This window comes from Lepisma saccharinum, chromosome 26 (assembly GCF_977018435.1).
Source record: "Lepisma saccharinum chromosome 26, izLepSacc3.1, whole genome shotgun sequence".
Lineage (NCBI taxonomy): Eukaryota > Metazoa > Arthropoda > Insecta > Zygentoma > Lepismatidae > Lepisma > Lepisma saccharinum.
The window spans coordinates 60,926,631-60,954,468 of record NC_139254.1 but is presented as its reverse complement, the minus strand read 5'-3'; the positions used below and the strand labels follow the sequence as shown (position 1 = coordinate 60,954,468).

At 38.8% G+C, this 27,838-nt stretch overlaps 1 protein-coding gene across 2 annotated transcripts in view; it reads right to left on the bottom strand.

Annotated features, from left to right (window-relative positions):
• The window catches only part of Dh44 (corticotropin-releasing diuretic hormone 44), a 618,074-nt gene extending 604,183 nt beyond the window's left edge, over positions 1-13,891 (bottom strand). For both annotated transcript variants that reach the window (XM_083112447.1, XM_083112448.1), the window contains exon 1: positions 13,714-13,891. The gene's annotated coding sequence lies outside the window, so the exon portion shown is untranslated. The remainder of the gene's footprint in view (positions 1-13,713) is intronic.
• Between the last annotated feature and the right edge of the window lie 13,947 nt (positions 13,892-27,838).

Below are 27,838 nucleotides of genomic sequence, written 5' to 3'. Positions count from 1 at the left end.
GAGCCCGAAAGCAAACAACAGTCGACGGTGTGAGCCAAACCCAGAAAAGTTATTCGTGCAAGAAGCACTTCGAAGCAAATGGTCGCCTGTTTGTTTTTGGAAAAAATGGACATGTGGCTACAGTGCCACTAGAGGTTCGTAGAATCGTCAATTCTGATTGGTACACAATCATTTCTTTGCCAGAAGTCTTTGGGGAAATCAGAAAAAACAACCAGCGACGCAGGATCATTCTTCACCATGACAATGCGAGTTGTCACACATCGGTCCAAACAACTCAGTACTTGACCGGTGAAAACATTGAATTGATGGGTCATCCGCCGTATAGCCCTGATTTAGCACCCAATGATTTCTTTTTGTTCCCGTACGTGAAGAATAAGCTACGTGGTCAACGATTTTCGACGCCAAAAGAAGCGATTGATGCGTTTAAAATGCATGTGGACAAATGGAATGGACAAAGTTCTATGAGAATTGGTTCAAACGTATGCAAAAGTGCATCGATCATCATGGAAACTATTTTGAAAAAAATAAAACCATTTTTAATTATACATATTTTCTTTTTGTTATTCCAGATACATAAATAGCAACCCTCGTATACAGCACATAATCTTACTGTAACATACATACGACGAACTAAATCTATATAATGAAACAAAATTTGGTGGAGGGTGAACTTTGATGCAACAATGTCTTCGTTACGTTTTCTGCAGCTCTTGTTTGGACGCTTTGGCACAACAATGTGTTTAGACTTTCTATTCCACCGTGCTCATTTTTCACGAGTCTTCAAAATAATATAATAAAATATATAACAATACTAAACCTCCTCATTCCGAGAGATAATAAAGTTTGTCTTCAAGACCGGGAGAATGAGTTTAATTCCGAGAGAATCTCGCCATTGCATGTGGGTTAGCAAGCTTTCTCAATAAAAAAAACTGTGATATGTTTTTACGAAGTTCCTTTTTATTGTGTGAAGCATGCTGAAGAAACTTTACATCTCATAAGAGAACCTAATTACGTCTTCAGTTTGGCATTACCAACAATCATGGTTGGTACGGAAATTTGGTGTCAAAATTGGGGAGCAACGGCAGCTTCCTCTTTCCTGGTAGACAAGCCGTAGAATTAAGAGGCGGGGGTATAGGGTAACTGCTCTCTACACCTCCTATTCGCCGTCAATAATGAAGGTTATTGTTGAATTTTGTAAGAGTAAAAAAACTTCCTAAAAACAATGAGCGTCATATGCTCGAAATGAAAGTTGTTGTTCTGTGCAAAGAACTAGTAATACGTCTTCCGAAATATTTTAGAAAAAGTAAATTGATGTACGTGGTGAATAACGGTCTGTAATGTTATGTATGTTGTGTCTGTAGATAGGGTGTGATATTTACAGTCGGGAATCAATTTGAGAATACATTGTTTGTACCGGGTTTGGCCTTTAGTTGGGCGCCAAATATGACGATAATTTTGTTTATCGTATACTGGTTACTCTTTTTTTGAGGAAATTGGTTGATTGATTGAGTTGGTGTTTTAAGTGCACTTTATGCACAGAATGGGTAATTTAAACTGGACCTACAGTTTAAAGTGGGATCCGAACCACCAAGTGCCTCCACTGGGTATCGAACCGGCCGCTTCTTTTAAGGTGAGACGAAGAAAAGGAAGTGAAGTTGAATTCGTTGCAACGAGGAGTACCACGTAAAATTTGAGGCAGTCAATGGAGACTGTTTTTCGAATAGTGGTGCTCAAGAGTACTGTATCGTAAACGAGCTTCCTTGAAATTAGGCGGGGGGCAGAAGTTCGCGCTGTTGCCACGTCGGAACGCAACGCCATGGGTTCGGAAGTTTAGATGAACGAAAGATCTAGTTGGAGTTGGCCCTCGTAATCCATGTGATAGAAACTGACGATATTTGCTCGAAAGGTCAAGGATGACGCAAAAGTGCCCCGGAGAGAGGTCGGTCTGACTTTTGTCCCGCTGTCGCTTTGCTCTTCCCATATGTGGCACCAGCGCAATTCTGCCCAGCCGCCTATTTTCATGACCGTGCGTTTACTGATCTTTCGTGAAAGCATCCGAAGTTGATAATTGCGCTTTTCGTAACGGAAAATCATGTTTACGTGCTGACTCTTGATGCTTTTGCGTTCGAACAAACTGAAGTCTTAATACACCAAAATCAGTTGAGATTGAATATTCACTAAGTAATTCAGGATTTACTTGAGAATTGTGAATGTTTCTTCACTTTTCCCGTGACGTCATCAAGTTTGTAAGTAAAAGTTAGGCAACACACACAACACCCTGCAGGGTCAGGTTATATACTCTGTCCCGGGTATCTCTGGAGGAAGCGAACGAAAACAAGTCGCTGCGCAAGACACACAGTGGTTCCGATTCCACTTTAAACTGTAGATCCAGTCTCGATTAGCCTCTCTGTGCACAAAGTGGGCTTAAGAACAAACTTATTCACTCAGATATCACTGGATATAAAGCATGTCACATCACATATTGTTTCCTATGATACAAGAATCACGATGATTATAAAAATTCTGAAACGTATGTACAATCACGGACACTTCTGGGTATTAACAATTCCATTAACTTTCAATGGAATCGTTACAATCCAGAAGTGTCCATGACTGTACATTAGTGACGAGTTCTGTCGTACTCTGTGGATGAATGGTCAGGACAACGCGCTAAAATGCCATAAGTCCCAGTTCGAACCCAGCTTAGGGCATTTGTTCGTCTAATGATTCATCAATTCACCATTCATGCTCATCGTCACGATTAACCGGTGGAAGGGTGACGTAAATTAAGGTAAAAAGGTAAAGCAAATTGCACACATGAAGGTATACATAGAGATGTGAAAGGTGGGCACAATCTTGGCTATTTCTGGAAATGCCGTCATCAGCACCACGCTCCGGCCGCCTCGTAAAATAACCGAATGAAATCCAAAAAAAATCTATGTACGAAGGCCACAGGGAATTTGTATGGATTAAAAATCGGTCGGTTCGGGAGTAAAACTTTGATAAACCAAGAAAGTATGAAAAGAAAAACACGTGAATGCTCATCCATTGCATTGTGACTTATGCGTTATCCAGATGTTGCCATGTGTTTCTGGCAGTGATGTGCGTCTACGCGTAAAGAGCGATAGTCTACATTCTACACGTAGACTATTTTATACACTACATAGCGTAATCTATGTAAACAACATAGCGGAAGGCGGAAGCTTAATTAAGGGTGCTGTGCAAGTGAAGCAGAATTATACTGTATATGAATTGTTGAAATGTGAGAATTAATTTGTTTACTTTTGTCTATAATTACAAGCAATTTCTCAACGAAGAAAAATTGCAACTTAGGAACTATTATGGAGTTTTATTGGGAAAACATTACTTTCACCTCACGACTGCCATCTGTTGTTTGAATACATTTTAGCTTTTCCCTACAGTTGATGATAGAGAATGAGATAACTTTTTTTCTTGTAAATAGGATTCTTGTCAGTTCGGTAGGAACAAATTTAATTGCAAATGTCACTTTTCTTTCACAACATCCTTGAAAATTATTTTTTGTTTAGTTTATATTGTCTGTACGTATTATACGTAGTCTATGTAAACTAAAGCAAATGCAATCTACGCATAAATTACGTGTAGACAACGAATGTAGACGTAAACATATAGTCTACGGCACATTACTGGTTTCTGGCTGTCAGTGGTTACTGAAGGAGTTCAGTTATTAATTTACAGCAACTGCATCCAGCGTTAAGGGGGTTCTAAAGCCATGCTAAAGCATAGACCCAAATTTCTAATGATAGCCATACAACTAATATAGATTCGGTAAGGAAGAAATTTTCCGACATAAAAGATTGTTTTATTCACTAGAACATGTGAACCTTATAATTTTGTTACGATTGAAGGGATTTAAGTAAATAACAGAAAATAAAAGGTCTCCGCCATGTTCAAACTGCCGCATACAGATGGCGCTGAAGTGGTAGTTTTGTTAATACCGGTGCATTTTATAAAAGTTGCCAGTCTATTAAGGATGATTTTTACGAAACGGTCTTCACATGTTTCTTGTCTAAAGTATTAGGAGCACTGTGTGTAAATTTAAACTCAGTTTGTGCGTCCATAAACTAGTGCTTATATTAATAATTTTTGAAGTGGCGTTTCATCCTCAAGATATTTATATCAAACGCTGTTGCCAAGTTTACATTCCGTATGTTATTACAATACGTTGATTGTCATGTTTGAATGATGGTGTGTGGAAAATGGGGAAAGTGAGACAGAATTATGGAAGTAAAAGACACCCATTTCGCTCTAGAAAAGCATTGTCCAAAAGAATACGTCGTGAACGTGAAAAGCAAGAAAGAACTAAAAGGTAAGTGTTTACATTTAATTGCTTGCTCGTATCTGTTACAGATATCAAGTGTGCTACAAATTCAGTATGCATAATACAGATGGACATTTCTCACACAGTATACATATTTGTTATTATGTTTCTTTACGCATTTTTTTTTCAAAATGAACGTATTGTCTGCATGCGAGGTGTAAAAGATACATACTACACAAGAAAAAAACGTTTACAGTTTTCCTTGTGAGTGAAGTTTTGAAATTCACAATTCATACGATTTCTGTTCGCTTATTTCGTACAAACAGAACGCGAGGTCAAGGACAATTGTTGATTATTTGAAGTACACGGATATCTGCTTGCAAACTCTTAGTAGCCAGTCACTTTACGAATTCACTTTGCCCTTGCACCATCTTCAATACCGGAGTTCCATTATTTGTGACTAATAACAAATCGATTATTGTTTTGTCCATACAATGTGATATAGTAATTCTTTGAACAAGTTAACATTCATTGGTTAGGTTGCTCATGATCCACTATTACATTACGATAGATTTGGCTAAAATAAGCTGGTTAGGTTAGCACTGGTCAGATTGAGTAACGTCTCCACAACGCCCTACATATTACAGTTTACTTCGAGCTTCGAATTAGCACAAAAACAGTATTCCTGTAACGCTTTTAACTCCAACCTCCTCTTATAACTTTCAACTAATCGTGGCCCATTTCCTCCTAACGGTAATACTTTATATATTTAACATAAATAAATTTGTAAAATTCGACTAAAACCAAGAAACTTTGATGTCAATAGCTTACATGGCTGATACTGTGCATAACAGTATCCAGATTTTAAGCTTTAGGCGTTATGTGCAAGGGCAATTCAACAGTAGACAGGATAGAATTTACAATAAATTTATATATCTATCTCTCTCATGTACAAATGTTTTCTTCGTTTGTGAAGAAAAAAATGTTTTGTGTTAAACAAAATGCATACTTCACCAGTAATTAGTCAAAAATAAGAGGCACGATCACGTTACAAATGTAGTTGTATTTGTTTTGTATAACTCGTACAATTCATAATTGCTTTGTTCCAAACTGAAAAGATTGATTGATATATGATATATAATTGTGTGAATCATATTGCAATGATTCACAAAACAAGGTCTGAAGATCAATACAAATAATAAATAGCTGTGAGGATGATACATTTCTCTGCCAACATGCAAAAATGATACTCCCTCTGTTCCTTAAATATAGTCCGGTATGCCAACTTTTTATTTATGTTCTTTTCGATACTTGATCGGCCAATTTATACTGACCCTTGAGTAATAACGTTGTATGACTCATTCCCGTGTTTCATTTTCTTCTTCTGTATACACAAGTGTCACAGTTTGAATATCGGACAAGTATTTTGTGACCACAAACTAAAGTGTTCCGGACAATAATTATGGGACAGAGGGAGTATGATATAGGTCTACTAACTGTTACATAATACATATTGTATACTTGAGGGAGGTTGTGAAATTACCCTAAATGGCGTACCTTCCAATTTACATTTTTCTCATTTTGTGAACCTAAATAACTTATTTTTCATTGTATTATTTTATATATATGCTAAACTGTAGGATAGCAAAACTATAAACATTTACGTATCTAGGATATCCTTCTAAAGTCTAAGCATTTCACAGCATATTTCTACTACAGAAAGGTTAGGCTACATGTATTTAATGTTTTGAATATGCTCCAAATTGTAGGCTTTTCATGAAGAGAGAAAATTACAACAATAATTTTAAATATCCCAAATTAATCATAAAAATAGCTAATATGTTCCGGCCTCCCCGATGGCGCAGTGGTAGCGTCGTCGCCTTGTAATCAAGGGGTCCCGGGTTCGATACCCGGTGGAGGCACATAGTGGTTCGAATCCCACTTTAAACTGTACGCCCAGTCCTGATTAGCCTTACTGTGCATAAAATGGACTTAGAACACCAAATCAATCAATCAATCAAGCTAATATGTTCCCAATTAATATGCAAAAACACACATACACGCACACACAGTATGCAGAGGGTACGGACATATAAATTTGAGCCGGCCCCCGTGGCGGAGTGGTTAGCACTCGGGTTCGAGCACTTAGGGTTCGAATCCAGGCCTCGGCATGGTTGTTTGTGAGTGTCCATTCATCCCCATATTCGCAAATTACCTAAACTTGGCACAAAAGGCGAAGTAAAATAAAGCAAATCAATCATATAAACTTGATATTCCACAGCATATTCTCCAAATATGCCAATAAATTAAACGTAAAGTCGTCTATGGCTTTACCTTTTTCAGACATTGTTTGCTTATCAGATGTTTGTGACAACATGTGCCAATAGCTGTGATTTGATAATGTCGAGGTTTGTCACAATTACACGCTGCTCTTATTTTTATAGCTACTTATAATAATGTAAAAATCACAAATCATTTTTGGCTTTTATTTGATTTTCTTATGTTTCTTAAAGAAACCTGTGAGCATTATTTTGTCTTGTGTTGTATTTCTGAAGTCCTATACCTGATGTAAATCATGCCTTTCTTTCGCAGGTATGCAGTAGACAATCCAAATGCACCCTTATCGCACAACAATGAGGAACACACCGCAGTTTTGGACTCGGATGTGAATGATAGTGATAATTCATCTTCGACGTCAGAATGTGTACCCTCTACACCGAATGCTTCGCCTGTGAGAGGGACTATATTGTCCTCTTATCTACGCGCACTACAAGAAACACCTCCACTCAATGCATGTAAAAGCGATACATGTGAAGATAGTTCTTCAAGTTCATTATCGCCAATCACAACCACATTTGAGAGACTTAAAAAGGGAGTGCATTATGGAGACAATTTTACCATATGTGACATGGGTCACGTAATTGAACAGGCACGATTACTGGAGGCGCATTCGTATAAATGCAATTTTGGGGGCTCCATGATTCTAGTTAAAACATCACAGAATGGACTGGAGAGTAAGTGCTTCTATGAGTGTAACAAAAGTGAATGTTCTCATAGGCATATAATTACAAGCATTTCAGGGGATAATCCAATTTCTATAAACATGGTTACCGTTCTAGGAGCCCTATCAGCTGGCAGTTCATACTCTCTTGAAGAAGAGAAATTCTCGTCCATGAATATTGAATATATGAGTCAACCAACGTTTATTCATCATGATAAATCTCTGGGCGACATATTAAAGAAGTGTACAAATGAAGCATTAAATGAAGCAATTGCCGAAGAGAAGAAGTTAGCAGAAAACAGAGGTGACATCGATTCAGAAAACTTCCATAACATTACAGCTATTGTTGATGGCGGCTGGTGCAAAAGAAGCTACGGTCATGGGTACAATGCATCGTCAGGAGTGGTAAGTGAAGATATGGTAAATATAGAAGGTAAAGCTATCCCCTGAGCATTGCACCGAACCATGAACCATGTGTGTGTGTGTATATTACATGTTACGATGTTCCTTTGTTACAGTTCATATTGTCGTATGCCGATTGAACTTGAACGCCAGACATGGTTATTAAATGTTGTTCGTCATCAGTCTGTGCATTGTTCCTGTCATGTATGTCTAAAAAGTCATAGTCGTTCTCCGTGACGAGACTTCTTTCTATTATACCGATATGTAAGTTGTTGTACTTGTTCTATTGCTGTGTTCCGGAATTATACACTTTTGTTTGTGTTACAAATAATGTCTTATTCTTAACTCAATTTTCTGGACTACGGAAGAACTGAAAGAACCCAAAACTCAACACATATAAGAAGGATTTCTTTACTATATCTCATATATTGTATTTTGATTGTAAAACATTCTGATTTATTCTTGATTTCAGGCATCTTAGAAAGATTAATTTTTGGGCCATAATTAAATAATTTTACATTTATGATTCATGCCACTTAATAATCTCACATGTATTTTGATAATTACTTTTTGATACTGCATTCTAAACGTAGTTATTTAAATGTAATTCCATACGAGTATATTTTTTAAAGGACGCAATTAGAGCAGAACGTCAAATTTCCTTGTCGAAACTATGGCTTTATGATTCAATATTCATTGTGCAGCAGATTTATCGCCTTTAAATTCCCACCAGAATTGAAATCCAGACTGGGGAAGTTGGGAAATCTTGTCTGTTCACATATAGAAGATATTTGTCAACCCTTCGTGTAAAACCATTGCTGTTTTATATAACACTTGCCAATGTCAGATCGTCATAACGTTACTAAACAACACCAATGCTTTCTGTAACTTGGAAACTGTAAAGACGACGCTACTCTAAGTCAGCAATTTGCCGCAGTAAATATACATGCCTGCCTGATAAGTATATCTGAGAAATTGTGTGAGTACGTACTTTTGGAACCCACTATAAGGTACAACCTACGTATTTACACGGATGGTACTAAAACCTCAAAATATGTTTTGTTCTGTTTTCAAGTAATAATGCAGTACAAAATGACTTCGTGCATGGATTCATGCATTGACTACAATTGACTAACGCAATATTTGAGGAGGCTGTTTTTTGGTACAGTTACGTTCTTCGTTTCTATGTGCCACAAATATTGCCATATTCACATGTATAATCATTAGAGTCATTTTACTATTATTTTTTATGTAATCCATTGCATTTTGTTAAGTCTTCTCCATAATTGCTTGTTGCATAATTTCGTGAGAACGATTAATTTAATATGTGCTTTACATTTGCTTTCAAACAAATACAGGCAACACTGTCAGGAAAATCTCAAATATTTGCTTTGACGCATCAATTGCAAATTTAATAACTCTTCTGTTTAGGATGTATTTAGACGACTGCAATCAAATATTTAGCACATTGTTTTCTTCCAATATCCCTCGTTTCAGTTCTCTTAACTTAAGAAATAAAAACGCAAACGTGACGTCATTTATTGACAGTAAATGTTGCTTCATTATGGTTTATTGACCAACCTGTATGTAGCTACTTGGATTATAATGCGTATATCTGGCAACATGGCCCACGGTTGCCATGGCAAATGGTGCTGCCATCTGTTATCGAAAAATTACCACAAAATTGCCTTTAGTACGGCCTTAAATCAAAACGGAGGTGTGGGTTATCAAGTTTCGCTCCCAAGCTGTTAAATTAAACATCTAATATATGTATTCTTAATTGATCTATGTTATACTTTACGTGATTTTCAACCTCGTTAGGTTATCGCGACGGTGAGTATGACGGGTGATGAAATGAAAAAGATGAAGAGGAACGCACAAAACGAACTCCCATAGACACGATTGGACTGGAAACAGCAACTTCCGGTGACTAGAACATGAGTAGGATAGAGGCGAGACTTTTACGTTTTTATCAATTGTAAACTTTTATAAAGCTTTTAAACATATTAATATATGCTTATGCATGTTTGTGTATATTTAGCTACCTTTGCTTTAAAGTATCTTCTTAGAAAATCTAATTCAGACCAAAGAATTGAATTTGTTATGTTACCGTGTATACGAAGAACACTGGTTGCTTCATCGCAGAAACAACTGTCGCCGCTCAAAGCTTCATAAAATCTGGGTGTCTTTTCTTTCTTTATTTATCTTTCATTTATTTTACGACACTTTCTTCTTCTTGGGTTAACCATGACGTCGAGAAGGAATTTACGAAATCCGACAAACACAGTGATACATCGCAGGATTCGAACGTGGAACCTTTAGATTCGTGGTAGCGTCGTCGCCTTGTAATCAAGGTATCCCGGGTTCGATACCCGGTGGAGGCGCATAGTGGTTCTGATCCCACTTTAAACTGTAGGTCCAGTCCCGATTAGCCTTTCTGTGCATAAAGTGGACTTAAAACAACAATTCAATTAATCAATCAAAGTCACCAGAACGTTTTGTAGTGAAGATCAGGCAATTGATAAAAATTAATTATTATTATTAATAAAAATTAATAACTATAATTATAAACTAATAATGACTATGAACAATCTTGGTGCCAAACTGTTATTAATGTTATATCCTTAGGAAGACTCTTTCTTCTATTCGATATACCAGGTTGGTAAATATCCAGCAGGCTAACTACTTTTGTTTATATTGAAATGCATGGTTGTTGTATTTGACTTTAACACACTTCGTTCAAGGAAATGTTTGGAAGTTAAAGAGATATTTTATTCAATGAGTTTACGTTCTGAGATCTCTCACATAAACATCTAATTTCAGGAATTTTGAATAGAGCCATTTATTCTTTCGATTAAGTAGTTCAAGTAGAACAAAAATTCAATATGTCGACCAAGGCAGAATTTATTTTATTTTAAAACATAAACTAAACATTACGTTTCGACCTTCCAGAAAGGTCTTCTTCAGGCTCTGGACCAAATACAAATGAAAAAAAGAGTCTGAAGAAGACCTTGTTGGAAGGTCGAAACGTAATGTTTAGTTTATGTTTTAAAATAAAATAAAATCTGCCTTTATCAGCATATTTAGTTTTTGGTTATCATGGAAACAAGGCTTAATGGTGTTATCAAGTAGAACAAGAAAACGTCGAGTTCAGACCTGGTTCCTTCACTTTGCACTCAATTCTCTGAACTAACTCATTTGTTTCTGCATATTCTTCAAGAATCCTAATTAACTTAACATTATTTCTGTTATTGACTACCTACATGAATAGCATCTGGCTACGATGCGGAAGACCCTGGTTCGATTCCCGGATCAGGTGATTAGGACCAGGAATTTTTCCAGTCATTTCCCTGTTTCCACGCGGCTCTAAGGTCCGCCCAGCCTCGTATAAATTAGTACCTTAGGGAAACCTTGGGGGTAAAGGTGTCTGGGCGTAATGCTAATCACATCATCCCAACTGTAGCCAAGATCACCCCATGTGTCTAAATGGTATGAGTGCTCATGCCCAGGAGTACCTTTTTACCTTTACCACCAACATAATAAATTTATTGCTTTCTTGTAATTTAAAATTATTAATAGCAATTTCCAGGGCGGGGGTCGACACCCACTCCCCACGCTTATTACACCGGCTGGTTTATTTCCTTGAATTATCACTAACAGTTAGTTTTGAATTGTTGTCTTAAGTCCACTTTCTGTACAGTAAGGCTAATCGGGACTGGACCTAGAGTTTCAAGTGGGATCCGAACTACGTGTGTCCCCACCGGGTATCAAACCCGGAACCCCTTGATTACAAGGCGACGACGTTACAACCACGCCATCGGGGAAGCTTTTACGATCTTATCAAATGATGAAAAATTATTTTTGAAATCCTCACAATCTTTTCGAAATTTCATAATAATGTCCACAGATTTTTGGATTTATTGCTGAAAGAGAAATAGAGCTAATTTAAATCGTTGCGGAACTATTATTTATTTTCGCGACTAAACATTATTAATACTCAACGTTTTATTTGAACATGCAATTAGAAAATGAAAGGTGTCAAGAATATAGACACGTGCAACAATAGAACGAGAAAATTTCGTGAAGAACGATTGATTATCACTTTTAGGGAGCAGTTGGCAAATATACAGGATCGTGACAAGACATTTCCTAAGTTTCAACTCAGAAAAAAGAACTGAAAAGTTCTAAATGTGGATATTTTTAATATGTAAAAGAATTTGTCCTCAGTCACTCACTCATTAGTGCACAGCCCAAACCATTAGACCTAAAAACTGAAAGTACTTACTTAAATTCAGAACAGGGCTATTTTTCCTATGAGACCTAATTTCTGATACGCACTGAAAAAATACCAAATTAATGATTCGCAACTATGTAGCTGTTATCTTGACAGCATGGCTTGAATTCGAATATTTGGATTCAGAGTATTGATTTCAACTTTTTCCATTATATGTTGAACATGCAAGTAGTGATACAATTCGGACAAAGCAAGGAACAGGTTGCTAGTTTTCTATCTACCTAGGTATATATATAAAATGGATGTATGTGTGTGCGTCTGTGGGTGTGTGTGTGTATATATATATATATATTTGTTCCGGCATAAATCTCGAACGCCTGGAGCGATTTCAATCAAACTTGGTACACATATCACTTGCAATGTGGAAAGAAATACTGTGAGGGTAAGACACCCCTGACACGCATAGGAGTGGGGGTGGGTGGGAAGGGGGTGACATGTAAAAATAATCGAATACGACCGATATTAAATTCCGCACAAATCAGCCGTGACTCTATGCATCCCGCAGAACGATAATGTCTCTCTCGTTGTCTAACATTCAGCCTGATATGAGTTTGTGTTGCGAAAACGACCGATATTAGTGTGGAATCCTTATTTTTCGGAGTTGCTAAGATGAATAGTGACACTCCTAATTCCGTTCAACTCCAACATCATCACCTATCGGAATGGGGGTGAGAGGGGGTGAAAAATTACCTACATTAGTGTCGAATCCATAGTTATCGGAGTCGCTAAGCTAATTGGTGACATTCAGGATGAAATAATATTACTTAGATTTTACACTATAGTTAGAATTCATTATTTTCCTGTCTAATAGAACATTGGGATAAATAAATACCCGGGCAACGCCGGCTAATCAGCTAATATCTTAATAAAGGTAAATTAAAATGTAACAGTTTTCAACAAATATTAACTGGCAGGTTATAAAAATGTATCTGTTCAGGACTTAATCGTTTAACCCTTCGATAGTAACAGGGATCGGGCACCACCCCAGAGTACATTTTTTTCATGTTGGTATTTCTGTGAACATTTTCAAGCACGATAATGTAAACGTCCTATGTCATGATCTTTTTTCGTAGGTGCAGTCAGTTGATGGAAAGAACATTTTTAGTGCATCGACCCTCTGGGGTGAGGCATCACACCTGTTACCTTCCACGCGTGTGAAGATTTTGTTCTGCACTTGTGCAAAATTACATTCAAGAAGGTGACCGACCATGAATTCGCAACTTTTGTGTGTCATATATTGAAAGAAGAGGTTGACTTCGATGAAAATGACTATGGAGAATCTGAAATTGAGGACAATGTAGAAGGGCATGTACAACTCAGCAACTTTATTTAATTTTACTTCAAATTTGTAAAAATTAAATAAACTACAATAAAATAAAGTAATTGATTGTATGTTAATACTTAGGAAAAGAACCGGAATGTACTATAACATATTTAAAAAAACTTGTGGGGTAACGAACGAACGAAAGATGTCAAAATTATGTTACCAGGAGTGGGTTAATAAAAAGTTATTGATTTGCTGGAACGCATTTCATTCTGTTCATAACTCTTGAAACGGATTACAAAGGTTTGGTTACTACAAGTACGGTTCTTATTATTAGTTTTACTTGACTGCGGACAAAGTTCAAAAGTTAGGTTCCGGCGTTGCACAGCCGCGCACCGATCCTAATATTTCGTCGTTGTTAACCGGGAAAGTTGCAAAAGAAAGTGACTTACCTTGGTCCGACGTGCAGGCCAAGAAGGTGCTGGATGCCGACGAGTCACTTACAAGGATGGGGAGAGGCTGCGGCCTGGTTGCTACGTAAGAGTGCGATCGCGCGTCGAGGTCTTGAGAAGAGTTTTCTGTCGGAGGCAACAGGTAGGCGGCTCAGTTCGACTGTCCTCGCGCGGTGGTACTTCGGGTCTGCGGGCGAGGTGGAGAGACGCGCGCGCTTTATAACTACGCCCCTCCTACGGCGCTCCTGCCTCTACATCTCGCGCTGCGAACGCTGGAAGAATTCGCGAAAATAATATCTGCTTCGGGATGTATGGGAGAGGCACGGTCATGGGCATCGAAACCCCATCCTCCTATCAAATTTTCACCCTTTCGTTTTAAATTACATGAAATGGATTGATTCATTTTTACCTCGCTTTTCTTCCACTTTGGCTAATCGCGAAGATGAGGATGGACGATGATGTGACGAAATGTATGAATATTGATAAGATAAAGTTTCCTGTGTATATATATATATATACCCTGTCCCAGCTATCTCTGGAGCAAAGCCGCGAGTTGGCAGAGCAAAGCAGTACAAGCTGCGGGGAACTGCAATCGCTTTCCCCCTCCATGCAATCCCGCTCCTCTCACGTGTTCATTGGTGTAGCCGTCTCGCGTCACGACTTGCGCAGACGCTTGTTTTCGTTCACCTGCTCCATGGATAGCTGGGATAGAATGTAGCACCGTGCCATGAAGGCACATTTTGGAGATGATGTGATCAGCATCACACTCCTGGTGCCTTTACTTCCCAGGTATTCATTTATTTGAGGGTGGGTGAGCCTCAGAGGGCGAAAAATTCTGACTTAAGATCACCCACCACTGGAATCGAACCCGATTTTCCTGCGTGGTGGTTAGACGCCCTATCGATTAGACCACCGCGGCTCCTGGGAAGATCCATTGGTTGATTGATCGTGGGTGCGTCAGCACTTAGGCCATATTGCACCCATCACATTATACAGGACCCAGCCCTTACAGTAGCTAAAATCAAAACATGTCTCCGAGGGAATTAAATTGCCTGACCTGATTGAAGGATGAGACTGTAAAGGAGCGCTCAGCCCACACAAGGACAAAGCACAGACACTACAGAAGATTTTACTGGCCCTAGCCTCGTTGCCTGCAGTTACCGGGGGGTATTACATGGAAGTCATGTGGGTGCCTTCTTGAAAGGCCGCCCCTTTCACCCGGAGATGCAGGAAGGGACAATCACGAACGTATGTGGACGACAAAACTCGAGCCTCTAAGTCCAGACGCCTTGTTAGTCTTCAACAATGCATGTGTCCATGGTGTATTACGTGGAAGGGAGAATGGCATTTTGGTATTTTCGGCAAAAGACTTTTCACTTCGTTCGGCATGAAAGGTAAAGGAAGTAGATGACAATGAGCCAAGCCAGGCTCCCTGATAAAAGCCATCAAGTTATTACAGCAAGGATTCGACCCAGAGGATAGGTTAATATCGCTACCACTAACAGATAACAACCCGTAACACTTTTACGAGACACCTTCCTGACGTATCCAGGATTTCTCATTCCTCTGGCCTCCAGAAGCTCCTTCTCGTACTGATGTTCCCCAGTACCCACTTCTCCTACTGCGATTTCAATAAGACACCTTCCCTACTCCCCTTAATCGAATCTACTAATCTCCACACTTCTTACTAGACCTTTACTAATTCTTGGTGATGAAGAACTTTTAACTGATAAAAATTAACAATAAATATAAGCTTTTACAATTCCTACGACTCCCAGTTAGTAACTTTGGCAACTTTAAATCAGTAACTTAATAACTCTTTAATCCCATTTGTAACCGGATACAGGCACAAACACATGTGATATTCAATAAAACCTTACGGAATTTGTTTTACCGGTAAATGGCGAAAAGTACAACTCACACGTGTACAGGCAAAATACTAGTGAAGTCACAAGAAACAAGTTAGTTTTATAGAACAATGATGTATTAATGTATTAAACACATATAAAAACAACAGCCAACTTACACCGAAGATTCCACATTAGAAATAAATATTTGTAATCAAAGGGTGCGACACTAAAAATTTCAAGCAACCGTTTCTGATCCGTCCTGCATTGGCACTCTCGAGTGTTGCCAGATCCTAATCCAAGTTATTTTCTCTCTTTAGAACTACGATATTACTAAGACAAAAAGTAGTATAACCTATCTGGTTATACATTTCATACACTTTACACTAGTATTTACCTTCCGATTACTAACCTGTTCTCTCTAAGATCTTAAAATCAATAATTGCAGATCTAACATAATAATATTATAACACTATTATACGTAAACCAATGATTCTTCTGGTTTCCGAGTAATCATTGGTCTTTTTTCTGGTATGATATTAAATCATGCCATCATGTAAAACAAATACAAATTACAAATAAAGGATAAATAACAAAGATAAACGAGGGAATCCGGTAAACATTTCGTGTAACTGACGTTCCTGTATAATTTAAAGCACCGGAACAATAACGCATACCTCTGAATGTTGCGGGTAGAGGACGGCATTTTTCGGGGGTTTTCCCCTTAAACCTCTGCAAGATAAAACAACTCTTATAATTATTTTATGATCAAATTAAGGTTGAGTTTTGTTTTTTAAGTCCACTTTATGCAAAGGAAGGAATCGGGGCTGCACCTACATTTTAAAGTGGGATCCGAATGCTTGTGCCTTAAGCGGATATCGAACACAGGATCCCTTGATTACAAGGCGACAACGAAAAATAAGGTTGAGTTAATTGGTACACTACAATAATAAAAGTATGAAATGCGTCAGACATTGGGCCCAGATCAGAAGTTAATGTTTTTTTGTATTTTACCACTTAATCCAAGTGCTTCGGGTTCGATACCCGATGAAGGCACACTGCAAATAGGTTTAGATTCCACTTTAAACTGTAAGTCCAGTCCAGATTAGCCTGTCTGTGCGTAAAGTGGACTTACAGGAACAAATCAAATGGAAGTTGAAACGTATTATTGAGCGAAAGCGTTTACACAAGATCTACAGAGAAGCTCAGTAATAACCTATCACAACCTTTACATTCATGCTTACTTTCTTGCGGCGACTTGTAACACACTGATATCCTGGAGGGTATGCCCGCATGCGTTGCGTTAGTTGGGTTGCATAACTATCAGTCGTTATGTGCAGCGTGCTCTCAAGTGACGAAGCGAGTATGAGTCGCCAAAGCGAGACTCTTGTATAAGTTCGTTGTTTTAATCCAGAGTCTTGCGTTTGAACTGGAGGTTTGTGTATTCAGGATTCAATCTGCTATGGTCGAAATGTGGCAGCGTGCTGTGTGCACGTTCATACGGTGACTTCATACGGTCATGACATGGATTCACCCAAACAGAGCCAGCGAAGAGTTGTTCAATTTTTGGCAGCAGAAGGTGTTCTAGGGCGTTTGGAAAGAAGTACATAAGCCACAAACTGAGATTTTCTGTTGCTATCTTTTAAGTCTTACTAACTCAATTAAAGGGCACATTATAAGCATAATTTTACATTGGTGTAGCGGTAAGGTCAAGTGGGCCCCGTATTGCCGCTAAAAACGTAGCTCGGATGGCTGGGCTTCGAGCTGTAACAGAATGCATTTATTATTTTGGTAGAGCCTTAATACCACAGACAAATGTACTTGCGACCTACCACAGATAATGTTATAAGCGCTTGACCATTCTTTGCAAACACACATCCCGCGGAGTGGCTCCCATGACGTCACGTTCACCAGTTGCTTGAAATTTACCTGATTGATCAAGAAGTGATAGCGGGTGCCTCCAAGCGGTGGATATAAGAACTTCTTGCAGGCCCTCTTTTAAAAACGCAACAGTTTGCTGCCTGAGATCAATGTCTGCCTATTACCTTGTTTGTGTTAATACTGAGTGTAGGATATAGACACAATTAGACACATAAGTAATAATTAACAATAACAAGATTTATTATAAGAAGAATAGTGATTGATATATGAAGAGTATCTCTGCCTAAGTGTGTCACGTGCCAGTTTCGATGACACAATGAAAGTTGCAAGGAGGATTGGTTTCTCGGAATCGACGAGAGATGGCAGCACGCTATATAAAAAGGAGCAAAGGAAATTATAAAAAACTTAGAGCGGAGAAGAGGGATTATATGTATTATAGTAAATTGAGAAATATATAAAAGAAGAATTCAAATACTATAAAAGAAATAAATAGAATGTTTTATATAGTAAATTAAAATAATTAAGAAAATGGCCGCATATGAAACGTTTAGGAAAGTTATTAAGTAAGCGAACGAATTCAGAAATCTATCTCTCTTTATTTCTCTGACGAGGAGAACATCGTCAGTGTTTTGGTTGATTGTCCCCGGTGGCGCTGTTGTCACCCGAAGCACTTTTCGGTTGCGCTCTTTATTAGTCGCACTGGGCCATCGGCAGCGCTTGTTATTAGCGATCCTGGTTATTTCCCTTGGTTGTTGTTTTAGGAGGAGGCGCTATTGTCAGATTAGACGCTCCTAAAAATCCTCTATAGCTTTGGTTCAATGCTCTACAAGGAATGCAGCATAATGATTTGTCTATATTATTGAGAAGAGATATGGTAAAGAGAAATATTTGCGATAAATGAGAGAATAAGACTTTTCCACTGGCAAAAAAGAATAGAAGAAATAAGAATTTGCTGTGGAAAGAATAAATAGAAGAATGTATCGAGAATATAAGAATATCTCATCGGAATATAGAAGATAATAAGAATTGCTGCTGATAGAAGAAATAAGAATTGATATGAATAGAGGAAATAAGAAACAGCGATGAATAAAAGGGGATGACTATTTTTTTGTAAATAGAAGAAAGAGATTGTCATAAAAGATAGAAGAAAGAGATTGTCATAAATGGTAGAAGAAAGAAAAAGAAGATTATCCTTTTACCAAAGAAAAGAAGTGGAAATTGAAGAAAGAAGACGCCATTCACATATTTTATCATATAAGAAATTGACGAAAGAAGAAGCCTTTATTTCCTATAGAAGAAATTGATGAAAGAAGAACGAGCCTTTCCATATTTTATAATAGAAGAAATTGATGAAAGAAGAAGAAGCCTTCCTATTACCATTGAGGAGATTGATAAAAGAAGAAGAAGCCTTTTGACAATAAAAGAAGAAGAAGCCTTTTGATAATCAAAGAAGAAGAAACCTTTTAAAAGAAGAAGAAGCCTTTTGATGATAAAAGAAGAAGAAGCCTTTTCGATAATCAAGGAAGAAGAAGCCTTTTTCCTATAGAAGAAAGAGATACAAGAAAAGAATACCTTTTCGATTATATATATATTCTCTGTATTTTGTATTGTTATCAGAATATAGATCCGCATTTTACTATATCCTCTTGGCTATAAAACGTTTTTTATTTGGAATTCTCAAATAAAGAACCTATCCCCCTGAGATTAAGATATCTGTAGCCGTGGTAAATAACATAAGTACTTACCCCCAAGGGGCGTAGCAAGTGTTAAAGCAAGGGAGCTGCTTGGAAAGAGACACAGGATTAGCGATACTTTGCGAGCTGTAAACGTAGGTTCTTGTCCATCTTCTAAGTGCCTGGACTTGGCTGGGTGCCTGGTCACCTTGGGTCGGAAACTGGACAGCACCTCCGGCCGCACTTCAGATCTGCCACCCTTTTTACTATTTCACAGGGGTTTTTATACTTCAACAGGGTTACATTTGTTGCCTCGTGTCGAACGCAGGAAGTCCCATATATGGGGATGCCTCCTATGGTAATGGCTCAGAAGTAAACATCCACATTTCCTTCATCGTCTTGCCCTTACTCCAAATAAGAGTTTTTAGAGGACACGAGGACCTTGAAAACATCTCATCGAGTGCTCTCCGTCGAAAATCGCACACAGAAACCAATGTAAAAATAAGGTCAGGAACATGCAAAACTGGTCCGTTACATTGGGCATGTGTAAGGATTCTAAACAATTATAATTCTTCATGTCTGTAATGTTTGCTACGAGTAAACATAAGAATCTACCTGATGTAAAATTGTATTTTTTTACTTAACCCTTAAGTGTGGATGTCGTATATATACACACAGTGTGCTATTGCAGTGCGGAAGGCGTGTGAAGTTGGGTTTCATGTGACGTCAGGGATGCGCACAGCCACCATGTTTGCGGCCATGCTTACAAGAACTGGCCGTAATCGTGTGGCTACTCGAAATCACAATGCAACAATTTGTGACGTAGGTAAAGCACACTTATGTACACATTGTGTTTGCTGTGACTTGATTTGACTACTAGTAGCGTATATATTCGGCCAGACGTTGGGAACATAATATTCACGTTACGTCAATATTATGCTCTAACTGAAGTAAGAAAATAGTAACAGAAGAACAAGAGGAAGAAGACGAAAAGAAAATGAAGAAATAAGTTAAACCAAACAAAACGTGGTCTGCTCTCGTGTGGTGTAGACCGTGTGCAAAGGAAAACCGACGTATGACTCAAAAACGAAGTTTGTGTGATCCAGACACTGAGTTGCACTTTTTTTCAAAGACTTTCACACCAGAAAGATTAATTCTGCATAAATCTAAAGTACATGCATGTCGAAACGTTATGTATTATTGTGTAATTGTATTTGTATATTATTGTATTACAGGGTGATCGAAAAGTCCCCGAACCCAAACTTCAAAAAAAAAATTCGCCGGTCGTTATTATGATAATGTCAAAATTTCTGTGGAAGCTGGTATGCGAGGGTCTTGGCTGTACACGACACAAGAGATGGCGCTGGCGAGTGGCGCTAGCAGTCGTGGCGAGGAAATGAACTACGAGCAGTGCTGGTAACAAAATAATCACGCCAGTTGCAAGGATGAGTTTGTCGGTGGAGGAGGATTTTTTTCGAAAACCGAGTGATCTCTATTGTGTACCAGGACATTATACAGCAGTTTATCGCGCTTTTGTACGCCGATGAACGAGATGTGTGGTTACAACAAGACGGGGCAACATGCCATACGTCCAATGCCACCATGGCAGTTCTGCGTGAAATTTGTGATGACCGCTTGATTTCATCAGGGCTTTGGCCGGCAAGATCACCTGATTTTACCACACCCGATTTTTTCTTGTGGGGTCACAGTTTAGGTTAACTGTTGGTTTGGTTTACCTGATTATTTTGTTACCAGCACTGCTCATAGTTTATTTCCTCGCCACGACTGCTAGTGCCACTCGCCAGCGCCATCTCTTCTGTGGTGTACAGCCAAGACCCTCGCAAACCAGCTTCCACAGAAATTTTGACATTATCTTAATAACGACCGGCGAAACAAATTTTTGAAGTTTGGGTTCGGGGACTTTTCGATCACCCTGTATTTACATTTGTCGTGGGATATGAAATCAATTCTATAGAAAATATTGTATAAAAGAAGAAGGCAGGGGAATACAGGTGTTTTATTTCAGCTAATTTTATTCCACGGAATTCATATTAGAAAAACCATAATAATAGTAATAATTTTGTGCGTAACAGCCCATGAAGGGCCTTGGCTTACCTACCGACTGCTGGTCTCCCTCCCACGCTTTCCTTCGTCACCTCTAAGCGTGGAGATCAACAACCAGTATTGGAATAGTCGAGTAGTCAGCCCGACGTATCCGCAACCAGATTACGCTTACACATTCGAAGCTCCCCAATTTCCTCACGATGGTGGGTTGCCACCGGCCCTATACACAGGCCGAAAATTCCCGGAGACTGAATCGGAATCGAACCCTGCCATCCCGCAGCCGCCGTCCAAAGTAAGATGCCTTAGACCGCACGGTCACAGAGGAGGACTTAGAAAAAACATACATTTTACAAAGCGGCTTGGTGAAAAATTGCACACTTTAAGGGTTAAGTGATTTTTCCCGAACACCCTAGATTTGTCGCCATACAAGAGTGGAATGAGTGTCTGTCACGGTGTATTGGCGAGAGTGTGCCAGGATTTGCTGCGGCGCTTCCGCTGAGAGGTGCTCGTCCAACCTCCCTATGTCCCAGACTTGTCCCTCTGAGACTACCACATCTTCGAGGCACTAAAATAAGCTGCAAATGACCGCTAGTTCGCTAACGATGCTGAGGTCCGAGACTCCGTTGACCGCTGGTTCCGCAACCAATCATGGATGATCTTGGATCAGGGTATCCACAGTCTAGTGGCGTGATGGAACATTTGCTTGAACCTACAAGTACAAGGCGACCATGCGTAGCCTATGTGTAGTCCATGTATCACTATTACTTCCTGTGTGTTCACATATTCCAAAAAATCTTACTTCTTGGCTGGCCCTTATTCCTATAACAGACGGAGTGGTCAGCGTAACACACTACGAAGCCAGAGGTCCTAGGTTGGAAACCTGGGTAAGGCATGAGTGTCATTATACTTATTCCATCATTCATTCCATGATATCGTCGCGATTAACCCTAGAGGTACAAAAACATGTAAAGTAAAGTAAAGTGTTCCCCTGTGCATAGCACCACGCCATGAAGGCGTATAGGGGGTGTGGGGGTAACGCCCCACACTTTCTTGATCCGGTCGTGAGTGGGGGTGATGTGATCAGCATCACGCCCCTGACCGCCTTTACCCCCCAGGGTTTCCCCCAGGTACCCATGTTATTCGACGCTGGGTAGGCGCCGGGGCTGCTTCCACCGTTAGAAAAGTTCCCGGATTTGAACCGGCCGGGGATCTTTAGCATGGTAGTCAGACGCGTTACCGACTGAGCCACCGCGGCCACATAATAATGTGTAATATCTTATTGTGAAGAAACTAAGTAAATTAAGGTGGTTTTGAAGGGCATATTTTGGCATATATTTGGCCATTTCTACGTGATAAAGCATATTTTGATGGATTTTCGGTCATATTCAGCATATTTTTGCGTTTCCAAGAAATATACAGTCATTCTCCAAGTGGATTAGTCTACTCCCATGTTCACTCCAGGGTCTTTTTATGACCGCAGCAAAATCTATTTCATTTTTAATTTAAAATTTACAGAAAGTATTCACTGTGCATTTCAACTCATCAGGGCCCATAAAGTGAACTAAAAATAATATGTATATGAAAATATTTCAGCATAAGTTAGATATTGATGTTTGAAACAGTCTAGTTATAAGGGCATATTTTTCAAATTGTAGTGCATATTTTGTAAAATTTTAGGTCATAAGAGCATATTTTATTTTGCATATTTTGGTGATTTTCAGGTCATAAAAATCCTACCCCTTGTAATAACCGAAAGCGAAAAAACGAAATGAAAAGAGTATAAATGTAAAGTCGTTTTAAAGAATTTTTCAAAATTGTAGATGACGTTTTAACTATTTCTAGCTTCTTGTTGCTTTGTTATTTTACATAAATCGCACAGATTTTCGATTATAAAAATCGATTGCAATTTATCTCTCCGTGGGAGTCGAATTGGCAACACTGTGACGATCGATGGATATCTCTTTAAAGATACAATAATAATATTTATTGGAGTGACACTCAAATCAATTGCCAATTTGCAGGCACACAAATTCTCTTGAATGATTCGTCTACCTCTGTGCTCGAATTTATAATCCGTGCCGATCGATACCTTTTATTATACATCCGCCCAATTGAGTGGTTGGACGTTGAAAATTCAAGGATTAAAATATAACACTCTTCTGATGTTATAAGTCATTTCTAGTGGCGGAGTGATTATCACAGCGCGCTATGACGCCAGAGGTCAAGGGTTTGAATCCCGACCTGGGCATGGGTGTTCTTTCTGAATGTCCCTTCATCAAATTCATCATATCACTCATCTTCATCTTCTCGATTAGCCAAAAGTGGTAGATAAGCAAGGTAAATTAAACCAAATCAATAAATAAGCGGTCTAGTATGGGACCCAGTTGTGCACTTTCATAGTTAAGGAATAAATTATATTTTCAATTGCTAAGCAAATATTCGCACATTTTGAGGTAGTGGGCATATTCTCGTTCATAGGGTTTAATTTGATTTGTGATATTTGTAATTGAAGAAAAGCTGTTGAACAGGAATAGCATTATATTTATCAGTGTTTTTTAAGTGTGAAGTGTAAAGAACTTCAGCGTCTTTTAAGTGTGAAGTGTAAAGAACTTCAGCGTCTTTTAAGTGTGAAGTGTAAAAACTTCAGCGTCTTTTAAGTGTGAAGTGTAAAGAACTTTAGCGTCTTTTAAGTGTGAAGTGTAAAGAACTTTAGCGTCTTTTAAGTGTGAAGTGTAAAGAACTCCAGCGTTTATTTAAGTGTGAAGTGTAAAGAACTTCATGGGTCTTTAAGTGTGAAATGTAAAGAACTCCAGCGTTTTTAAGTGTGAAGTGTAAAGAACTCCAGCGTTTTTAAGTGTGAAGTGTAAAGAACTTCAGCGTTTTTTAAGTGTGAAGTGTAAAGAACTTCAGCGTTTTTTAAGTGTGAAGTGTAGAGAACTTCAGTTTGGTGGCTTAGCGTTAAGAGGTGAACTTTCGATCTCGTTGGTACTGTTGAGGATGGCAAGAGAAAAATGTTATTAAGAAAAATTGTTAGTCTTGATGGACTGGACACGCTCTGAGTATTTTCTGATATCCTGTAGAATACGATTACTTATTATTCAATTCCGAGCCGTTGCCTTGGTGGCTGAGTGCTTGTAGCGATGTTCCTAAGCTCAATTGAATCGGTCACACGAACAGCGTCGTATCCAACAAATATAAAATGCCAGAGAGAGTCCCGGTAGCTCAGTCCTTGTCGACCTCCGTGGCGGAGTGGTCAACGCTACAAAGCCAGGGGTCCCGGGTTCGAATCTCGGCTCGGTCATGGATGTTTATGTTCCTCTGTCCTGAAAGAAATAGTGAATTGAGTGAAAAGTGATATGAGTGAATGAAGTGTGATGAGGGAATCCTACGCTTGGGGACTTTCCTTTTAAAAAAATATAATTAAAAGTCATTAAGACGTCTGACTACCATGCGAGAGACCCGGGTTCGATTTCCGGCGGAGGAGAACCGGAATTTTATCCACCTGTTCAATCTGCTCCGGGGCCCACACAGCGTCGTATAAATTGGGTACCTGGTGCTAATCAGGCCGTGATCAGGAAAGTGTGGGGCCCTATATCCATATTCCCTATATGCCTTCATGGCGTGGTGCAGAGCACAGGGGAGCACTTTACTTACTTACACTTGCAAAAACAGCAGAACAATCAGGCATGTATCATTCTCTTATACGTTTTTTTTCTCTTAACAGGAAGTTCCACGTTGAAGAAAAATCTTCCATCTGTTCAGAAAAGGTTTTGGAAGCCAGTAACATTTTTTTACCAATTGAATATGTCTGTCGGAAAAAATGAAACTTTCAAACTTTTTTAAGAGGGCCACTATTTATATTTTGAGCCTTGGCAACACTGATTGAAGTTAGGCGCGATTTGACGTTTGCACGGAATTGTCTGGCATTATTGACCATAACGTACTTCAAATGTTTTGTCAATAGCTTCATTTGTCAATAGCTTGTGTTGTTTATGTTGCCTTGGAGATTGCGCGACAACAATAAAATGGAATTAACTCGTGAACATTTTCGTGCAATGATTTTTTTAAGATTTTCGATGTGGATTATCAAGACAAGAGTGCATCGATCAACTTACTTCCACATTTGGCGATGAAGCCCCATCCTTTGCCACTGTGAAACGCTGGTATAACGAATTTAATCGTGGCCGCCATTCGCTCACCGACGAGATTCGCGAAGGTCCTCCAAAATCAGTTGTTGTTCAAGAAAACATTGATGCTGTGCAAAACCTAATACTGCAAGATCGTCATGTGACATACTGTGAGATTGAGGCAACCATAGGTATTAGTTCCACCAGCATATATAAAATATTACATGATCATTTAGCTGTGAGAAAGGTATGTTCTCTTTGGATCCCACACAATTTGACAAAAAACTCAAAAAGACGCTCGCGTCAATTGGTGCAAACAAATGCTCAATAAATACAATCGTGGTGCTTCAAAAGACGTATATAAGATTGTAACAGGTGACGAATCATGGATATATGCATATGAGCCGGAACGTAAACAGCAGTCGACCGTATGGGTGTTTCAAGATGAACCCAATCCAACAAAAGTTGTTCGCGCTCGAAGCACATCGAAACAAATGGTCGCCTGTTTTTTCGGGAAAACTGGTCATGTGGCAACTGTGCCTTTAGAGGAACGTAGAACGGTCAACTTTGAATGGTACACAACAATTTGTTTGCCAGAGGTCTTCGGTCACATACGGAAAACAAACAAACGCCGTCGGATCATTCTTCATCAAGACAATGCCAGCTGCCACACATCTCGTCTAACAACCGACTTTATGAACAGTCAAAAAATCGAATTGATGGGTCATCCGCCGTACAGTCCTGATTTGGCACCCAATGACTTCTTCTTGTTCCCGAATGCCAAGAATAAAATGCTTCGACAACGATTTTCGTCGGCGGAAGACGCCGTCGATGCGTTCAAAAACCATATTATGGAGGTATCTCAAGAAGATTGGAAAAACTGCTTTGACAAATGGTTCGAACGAATGCAAAAGTGTATTGACCATAAAGGAGAATACTTCGAAAAACAATAAAGCAGTTTTCAATGCCAAATTCCTGTTTTTTCATTGTTAGGCTCAAAATATAAATAGTGACCCTCGTATCTGGCCGATTTAATCCCTGATTTGAGCATGGGTTCTACTTTGAAAATGTGCCTTCATCAATATCATTTAATCATTCTTTGTCCACAATGCGCCGATTAGCCAAATGTGGTAGAAAAGCGGCACAAAATAATAAAAATACAATTGTAAGTGAAAGTGCAATAATACACTTGTTTTCAAGGAAACGAATTTGGAACAATCATTGTATTTGTAGTGCATTGCAGTAACCACTCCGCTTGAGACTGCATTTACAAAACACAGGTCAACTTTGAAAAAGTAAAATAAAGTGAAGTGCCCCCCCTGTGCTTTTCACCACGCCATGAAGGCGTACAGGGGGTGTGAAGTTCGGTCCCCACACTTTCTTGATCACGACCGAAGGTGGGAGTGATGTGAACAGCACCACGGCCCCGGCCGCCTTTACCCCCCGGAGATTCCTCCAGATACCCAATTTATACAACGCTTAGTGAGCGCCGGAGACGATTGAACAGGTGGAGAAAATCCCGGTTCGAATTCCTGGTAATTGAGATCTGCTCTTTACCTTTTCCCATTAAAGCAGGAGACAATTATCAAAATAAATAATGCAAATTTGAATTATTAAAATACCTTACTTTTCTCCAAATTTTATTATGAAAAATTCCTATCCTTGCTTTTTACAAATATCCACCACGTCGAGAACCATATTCTAACCATCCATCTGCCGAACGTGTTGAATGTGGGTTCGTTTTCAATTGGAGTATGAAAAACTAAATATGCTGACCAAAGCAGTAATTTATTTTATTAAAAACACAAACTAAACGTAATGTTTCAACCTTCTACCAAGGTCTTCTTCAGACTCTGTATCAAGTACAAATGTAATAAGATACAAAACAGGGCATTATATATACGCAAACATTACTCCCTCCAGACTATTAGAAAGTTGTTTGGAACTTTCTGGCAGGTGGCTTTCACTTCTCAACTGTACTTTCACCTAAAAGGCTAAACATAATTACTTCCATATAGAATTTGGTTGGACTTTTTATCTCATGATCTTTTTCCTTCATTTTTCTCCCTTCTTCTCTCCTCTCCTCTTTCTCTTTTGTCCTTTCTACTCTTTCTAACACCTTCTTCCATTCTTTGTTTAACTTCAGTCCCCCATTCCAGTTCATTGTGTCTTCTTCACCTTTATTCTCTATTTCCTTGGCCTCCTTCCATTTTCCAATTCTCCCCTGCCCGTTTTCTTTCTTCTTCTGTTTATGTCCAGTCAATCCTGCTTCTCATAGCCATTCTTTTCCAGCTGTTTCCATAGGCTATTTATTTTGCCTTCCTTTTCACATTCTTTCATGCATATTTTCTTTATTCTGTCCTCCATATTCTTTATAAAATTTATTTTTGTCACCTCACTTACATCACTTCTTTTGTGGCAGAATACCCCTGCTGCACACTTCTTCTGAAGCCAAGCGGTTTCAATTTCTTGTCCTCTCTTCCTTTTCATCAATATATCTAGATAGCTTAACTTGTCTTCTTCTTCTATTTCA